Here is a 7,640-nt window from a genome sequence, read left to right as displayed (position 1 = left end):
CTGTCTCTCTCTCTCCAGCTTTCTCTGTCTCTCTCTAGCTTTCTCTGTCTCTCTCTCCAGCTTTCTGTCTCTCTCTCTCCAGCTTTCTCTGTCTCTCTCTAGCTTTCTCTGTCTCTCTCTCCAGCTTTCTGTCTCTCTCTCTCCAGCTTTCTCTGTCTCTCTCTCCAGCTTTCTCTGTCTCTCAGTTCAGTTCAGTTCAGTTCAAATGCTTTATTGGCATGAAAGTTTACAGAGAACCATATTGCCAAAGCTTACATAGCAAAAAGGTACAGTTTTCCAACATTCTCTCTCTCTCTGTCTCTCTCTCTCTGTCTCTCCCTGTCTCTCTCTCTCTCTGTCTATTTCTCATTCTATATCTGACCCCACCTCATTCTCCGACCACTCAGTCCCTCAGGTTCTGAAAAGCTGCACCGAATTCATCGAGCAAAACGGAATTGTTGATGGAATCTACCGACTCTCCGGGATATCGTCCAACATCCAGAAACTCAGGTAAAATCTGAGCGGTCTGATGCCTTTCACTCTGTCTCTCTCGCTCTCTCTCGCTCTCTCTCTCTCTCGCTCTCTCTCTCTGTCTCTCTCTCTCTCGCTCTCTCTCTTTGTCTCTCTCTCTCTCTGTCTCTCTGTCTCTCTCTCTGTCTCTCGCTCTCTCTCTGTCTCTCTCTCTCTCCCTCTCTCTCTCTCTCTGTCTCTCTCTCTGTCTCTCTCTCTCTGTCTCTCTCTCTCTCTCTGTCTCTCCCTCTCTGTCTCTCTGTCTCTCTCTGTCTCTCTCTCTGTCTCTGTCTCTCGCTCTCTCTGTCTCTCTCTCTGTCTCTGTCTTTGTCTGTCTCTCCGTCTCACTTTCTATCTCTCTCACTCATTACATCCTTTCATTCAGTATCTTTCCCTTCTCTCACAGGCAGGAATTTGACAATGAGAAAGGAACTGTATTTACAGGACATTCACTGCGTCAGCTCCCTCTGCAAAGCTTACTTCCGAGAATTACCCAATCCCTTGCTCATGTGACCTAGCTCTACGACAAATTCGCGGTAAGTACAATAGCATTTTTTCCGCAGGGTTAGATACAGAGTAAAGCTCCCTCTACACTGTTCCATCAAACACTCCCAGGGCAGGTACAGCACGGGTTAGGATACAGAGTAAAGCTCCCTCTACACTGTCCCATCAAGACACTCCCAGGGCAGGTACAGCACGGGTTAGATACAGAGTAAAGCTCCCTCTAACACTGTCCCATCAAACACTCCCAGGGCAGGTACAGCACGGGTAGATACAGAGTAAAGCTCCCTCTACACTGTCCCATCAAACACTCCCAGGGCAGGTACAGCACCGGGTTAGATACAGAGTAAAGCTCCCTCTACACTGTCCCATCAAACACTCCCAGGGCAGGTACAGCACGGGGTTGGATACAGAGTAAAGCTCCCTCTACACTGTCCCATCAAACACTCCCAGGGCAGGTACAGCACGGGGTTAGATACAGAGTAAAGCTCCCTCTACACTGTCCCATCAAACACTCCCAGGGCAGGTACAGCACGGGGTTAGATACAGAGTAAAGCTCCCTCTACACTGTCCCATCAAACACACTCCCAGGGCAGGTACAACACGGGGTTAGATACAGAGTAAAGCTCCCTCGACACTGTCCCCATCAAACACTCCCAGGGCAGGTACAGCACGGGGTTAGATACAGAGTAAAGCTCCCTCTACACTGTCCCATCAAACACTCCCAGGGCAGGTACAGCACGGGGTTAGATACAGAGTAAAGCTCCCTCTACACTGTCCCATCAAACACTCCCAGGGCAGGTACAGCATGGGGTTAGATACAGAGTAAAGCTCCCTCTACACTGTCCCATCAAACACTCCCAGGGCAGGTACAGCACGGGGTTAGATACAGAGTAAAGCTCCCTCTACACTGTCCCATCAAACACTCCCAGGGCAGGTACAGCATGGGTTAGATACAGAGTAAAGCTCCTCTCTACACTGTCCCATCAAACACTCCCAGGGCAGGTACAGCACGGGGTTAGATACAGAGTAAAGCTCCCTCTACACTGTCCCATCAAACACTCCGAGGACAGGTACAGCACGGGTTAGATACAGAGTAAAGCTCCCTCTGCACTGTCCCATCAAACACTCCCAGGGCAGGTACAGCACGGGTTAGATACAGAGTAAAGCTCGCTCTACACTGTCCCATCAAACAACACTCCCAGGGCAGGTACAGCACGGGTTAGACACAGAGTAAAGCTCCCTCTACACTGTCCCATCAAACACTCCCAGGGCAGGTACAGCACGGGGTGAGATACAGAGTAAAGCTCCCTCTACACTGTTCCATCAAAACACTCCCAGGGCAGGTACAGCACGGGGTTAGATACAGAGTAAAAGCTCCCTCTACACTGTCCCATCAAACACTCCCAGGGCAGGTACAGCACGGGGTTAGATACAGAGTAAAGCTCCCTCTACACTGTCCCATCAAACACTCCCAGGGCAGGTACAGCACGGGGTTAGATACAGAGTAAAGCTCCCTCTACACTGTCCCATCAAACACGCCCAGGGCAGGTACAGCACGGGTTAGATACAGAGTAAAGCTCCCTCTACACTGTCCCATCAAACACTCCCAGGGCAGGTACAGCACGGGGGTTAGATACAGAGTAAAGCTCCCTCTACACTGTCCCCATCAAACACTCCCAGGGCAGGTACAGCACGGGGTTAGATACAGAGTAAAGCTCCCTCTACACTGTCCCATCAAACACTCCCAGGGCAGGTACAGCACGGGTTAGATACAGAGTAAAGCTCCCTCTACACTGTCCCATCAAACACTCCCAGGGCAGGTACAGCACAGGTTAGATACAGAGTAAAGCTCCCTCTACACTGTCCCATCAAACACTCCCAGGGCAGGTACAGCACGGGGTTAGATACAGAGTAAAGCTCCCTCTACACTGTCCCATCAAACACTCCCAGGGCAGGTACAGCACAGGTTAGATACAGAGTAAAGCTCCCTCTACACTGTCCCATCAAACACTCCCGGGGCAGGTACAGCACGGGGTTAGATACAGAGTAAAGCTCCCTCTACACTGTCCCATCAAACACTCCCGGGGCAGGTACAGCACGGGGTTAGATACAGAGTAAAGCTCCCTCTACACTGTCCCAGATGCTGTGTTATTCCAGTTCTGTCCTGTTAACCCTCCCTTCCTCCTTGATATCTTATCTTTCCCAGGACGCTGTCAACACACAACTGGAGGAAGATCGGCTTCTGAAAATCCGAAATGTTTTGCACGATCTCCCTTCTGGCCATTTCAGGTATGCCCTGAACCCGCGGAATAGTTGCCTCAAGAGGAAAGTAGCCTTCTAACCAATTGGCCGGTTTGGAAATGTCTCATTGGCTTATCATAGACACATAGACATAGAAACATAGAAGATAGGAGCAGGAGTAGGCCATTCGGCCCCTCGAGCCTGCTCCGCCATTCAATGAGATCATGGCTGATCATCCAAATTCAGTACCCTGTCCCTGCCTTCTCCCCATATCCCTTGATCCCTTTAGCCTTAAGAAATATATCCAACTCCTCTTGAATATATTTAATGAATTGGCCTCCACCTTGTGTGGTAGAGAATTCCACAGGTTCACCACTCTCTGGGTGAAGAAATTCCTCCTCATCTCAGTCCTAAATGGCTTACCCCTTATCCTTAGACTGTGACCCCTGGTTCTGGACTCCCCGACCATCGGGAACATCCTTCTGTGAGGGTGCCGGTTAGTTCCCTCAGTAACCCCTAGATGGCACCTTCACTTGTTTTTTTCCCTTTGCTAATTGTTCGTAGTTTCTCCTTTGTTTAATACTTAACTGCCTTTTATCAGGTTTATTGGTTTCACCTGTTTTTGCTTGTATTTAAGTTCTGTGGTTTCTTCCCTCTGTGCTCAGTCTTGACAAGCCGTTTGCCTAGTGGTAGCTTGTCTTGAGCTCCTATGTTTGTAACTGTTTACCTGTGTGTTTCGAGTAAAGAACTTTTATTTAAGACTGCATACCTGCTTCTCACCTCGTCTGTGTGCACTTGGGTCCAGAACCAGCCTCGCCCGGACACCTTCCTGCATCTAGTCTGTCTAGTCCTGTTAGAATTTTATAAGTTTCAATGAGATCCCCTCTCATTCTTCTAAACTCTAGCAAATATAAGCCCAATCGACCCAATCTCTCCTCATACGACATTCCTGCCATCCCAGGTATCAGTCTGGTGAATCTTCGCTGCACACCCTCCATGGCAAGAACATCCTTCCTCAGATAAGGCGACCAAAACTGCACACAATGCTCAAGGTGTGGTCTCACCAAGGCCCTGTCCAACTGCTGCAAGACATCCTTGCTCCTGTACTCGAACCCTCTTGCTACGAAGGCCAACATACCATTTGCCTTCTTAACCGCCTGCTGCACCTGCATGCTTACCTTCAGCGACTGGTGCACAAGGACACCCAGGTCTCGTTGCACTTCCTCTTCTCCCAACCTATTGCCATTCAGATAATAAACTGCCTTCCTGTTTTTGCCACCAAAGTGGATAACCTCGCAATTATCCACATTATACTGCATCTGCCATGCATCTGCCCAATCGCCCAACCTGTCCAAATCGTACTGGAGTTTCTCGGCATCCTCCTCACAGCACACATGCCCACCCAGCTTCCCCATGTTGCAGCCCCCTCCGCATTGTCTGCATCGGAACCAATCGGATTAGTGTGGTACTGAATCCAGGCGGGCCTGTTTACCGGAGATAGGATCAATGCTCCTGGATGATGCCATCGCCGGAATTCTGCGATGTTGCTTTGCCTGCCCGGGTCGCAGCGGGTGAGAGCTCAGTGTCTGGCCTATAAACATCGGAACAGGGGGAGGCCGTTCAGCCCCTCGAGCCTGTGTTTGATCTCTGGGATGGGGGCATTGTCCTATGAGGAGAGATTGAGCAGATTGGGACGATACTGTCTGTAATGATCAATAACATGTCATTCTAGAGTGGTACACTAGATGGAGCCATAGAGCTGTACAGAGCTGTATATTTAGTTGTATGTGTTTAAGACTACACTGCCCCACTCCTGGTACCATGTTATGTTCATTAATAACGAGACATTCTTATTATGAACAGCTAGCTTCTAGCTAGTCATTTATTCAGTACACGTTCTCTAGGTACAGCATCTGTAGTGATTCAGCATGTGTACTTCTGCTGCCTTCCCAGCAGTTGACCCGGGCTCAATTCCCAGGCATCGCAACTGAATCTTGTCATTCACCACCAGAACAATCTCATGAAAACACATCAGACTTACCCGTGCTGAGAAGATCCACACGTGTAGTAAAAAGCCTGATAGACATAATCTTTGAGTACAAAGAAAAACTATATTGAAAATGCATTGACTGTTGTGAAAATGTTTATGTGTTACTGATATCATCTTTATCGTTTTTCTTGAAAGTTGATTGATATTGATTTTGTTAACCTCAAAGAAAGGGGGATGTAATGATCAATAACATGTCCTTCTAGAGTGGTACACTAGATGGAGCCGTAGGGCTGTATATTTAGTTGTATGTGTTTAAGACTACACTACCCACGATGCACTAGGCTACCCGCAAGGCAGTAGTCAAGATGGCTGCCTGCACACAGAAGTACACATGCTGAATCTCTACAGATGCTGTACCTAGAGAACGTGTACTGAATAAATGACTAGCTAGAAGCTAGCTGTTCATAATAAGAATGTTTAGTTATTAATGAACATAACACTGACTGGAGTTTAGAAGAATGAGAGGTGATCTCATTGAAACATAGACGATTCTGAAAGGGATCGACAGGGTAGACGCTGAGAGGCTGTTTCCCCCTGGCTGGGGAGTCTAGAACCAGGAGTCACAGTCTCAGGATAAGGGGTTGGCTATTCAGGACTGAGATGAGGAGGAGTTTCTTCACTCAGAGGGCGGTGAATCTTCGGAATTCTCTGCCCCAGTGGAGGCTCAGTCGTTGAGGTTATTCAAGGCTGAGTTCGATAGATTTTGGGACTCGAGGGATATGGGGAAAGTAGAAATGAGGTAGAAGATCAGCCGTGATCTCATTGAATGGCGGAGCAGGCTCGAGGGGCCGAATGGCCGAGTCATAGAGTTATACAGCACAGAAAGAGGCCCTTCGGCCCGTCGTGTCCGCGCCGGCCATCAAGCCCTGTCTATTCTAATCCCATTTCCCAGCACTTGGTCCGTAGCCTTGTATGCTGTGGCGTTTCAAGTGCTCATCTAAATGCTTCTTGAATGTTGTGAGGGTTCCTGCCTCCACCACCCTTTCAGGCAGTGAGTTCCAGATTGCAACCACCCTCTGGATGAAAAAGTTTTTCTTCAAATTCCCTCTAAACCTCCTGCCCCTTACCTTGAAACTATGCCCCCTGGTTATTGACCCCTCTACTAAGGGGAAACGTTTCTTTCTATCTACCCTATCTATGCCCCTCATAATTATTATCTGAAAGGCAATAGATTGGGAGAAGGGGAAGTGCAACGAGACCTGGGTGTCCTTGTGCACCAGTCGCTGAAGGTAACCATGCAGGTGCAGCAGGCGGTTAAGAAGGCAAATGGTATGTTGGCCTTCGTAGCGAGAGGATTCGAGTACAGCAGCAAGGATGCCTTACTGCAGTTGCACAGGGTCTTGGTAAGACCGCACCTTGAGTATTGTGTGCAGTTTTGGTCGCCTTATCTGAGGAAGGAGGTTCTTGCCATGGAGGGAGTGCAGCGAAGATTCACCAGACTGATACCTGGGATGGCAGGAATGACGTATGAAGAGAGATTGGGTCGATTGGGCTTATATTCGCTAGAGTTTAGAAGAATGAGAGGGAATCTCATTGAAACTTATAAAATTCTAACAGGACTAGACAGACTAGATGCAGGAAGGATGTTCCCGATGGAGGGGGCATCCAGAACCATGGGTCACAGTCTAAGGATAAGGGGTAAACCATTTAGGACTGAGATGAGGAGAAATTTCTTCACCCAGAGAGTGGCAAACCTGTGGAATTCTCTACCACAGAAGGCAGTTGTGGCCAACTTATTTAAATATATTCAAGAAGGAGTTAGATATATTTCTTAGGGCTAAATGGATCAAGGGATATGGGGAGAAAGCAGGGACAGGGTACTGAATTTGGATGATCAGCCATGATCTCATTGAATGGCGGAGCAGGCTCGAGGGGCTGAATGGCCTACTCCTGCTCCTATCTTGTATGTTTCTTTGTACACATCAATCAGGTCCCCCCTCTCAGCCTTCTCTGCTCTGAAGGAAAACAACCCCAGCCTGTCCAGTCTCTCTTCATAGCTGAAGCGCTCCAGCCCAGGTAACATCCTGGCGAATCTCCTCTGCACCCTCTCCAATGCAATCACATCCCTCCTATAGTGTGGCGACCAGAACTGCACACAGTATTCCAGCTGTGGCCTAACCAGCATTTTGTACAGCTCCATCATAACCTCCCTTGCTCTTATATTCCATGCTCCTATTTCTTATCATACAAGGAATCACAGTAGGATTACGGCACAGAAGGAGGCCATTCGGCCCATCGTGTCCATGCCGGCCGACAAAGAGCGAACCCAGCCTAATCCCACTCTCCAGCTCTCGGTCCGTAGCCCTGTAGGTTACGGCACTTCAAGTGCACATCCAAGTACTTCTTAAATGCGATG

The 7,640-nt window shown here is 48.7% G+C and overlaps 1 protein-coding gene across 1 annotated transcript in view; it reads left to right on the top strand.

Annotated features, from left to right (window-relative positions):
- The first annotated feature begins 899 nt into the window (after positions 1 to 899).
- Positions 900 to 7,640, top strand: part of LOC147087060 (uncharacterized) — a 44,074-nt gene continuing 37,333 nt past the window's right edge. The window contains exons 1-2 of the mRNA XM_085978182.1: positions 900 to 1,025; positions 3,200 to 3,282. The gene's annotated coding sequence lies outside the window, so the exon portion shown is untranslated. The remainder of the gene's footprint in view (positions 1,026 to 3,199; positions 3,283 to 7,640) is intronic.

This window comes from Somniosus microcephalus, unplaced genomic scaffold (assembly GCF_052327205.1).
Source record: "Somniosus microcephalus isolate GS21.2 unplaced genomic scaffold, FLI_Smic_1.0 unresolved_chr6, whole genome shotgun sequence".
NCBI classification, from domain to species: Eukaryota; Metazoa; Chordata; class Chondrichthyes; order Squaliformes; family Somniosidae; genus Somniosus; species Somniosus microcephalus.
Note: the sequence above shows the minus strand (reverse complement) of the source record. Positions and strands in the feature narration are given on the sequence as shown.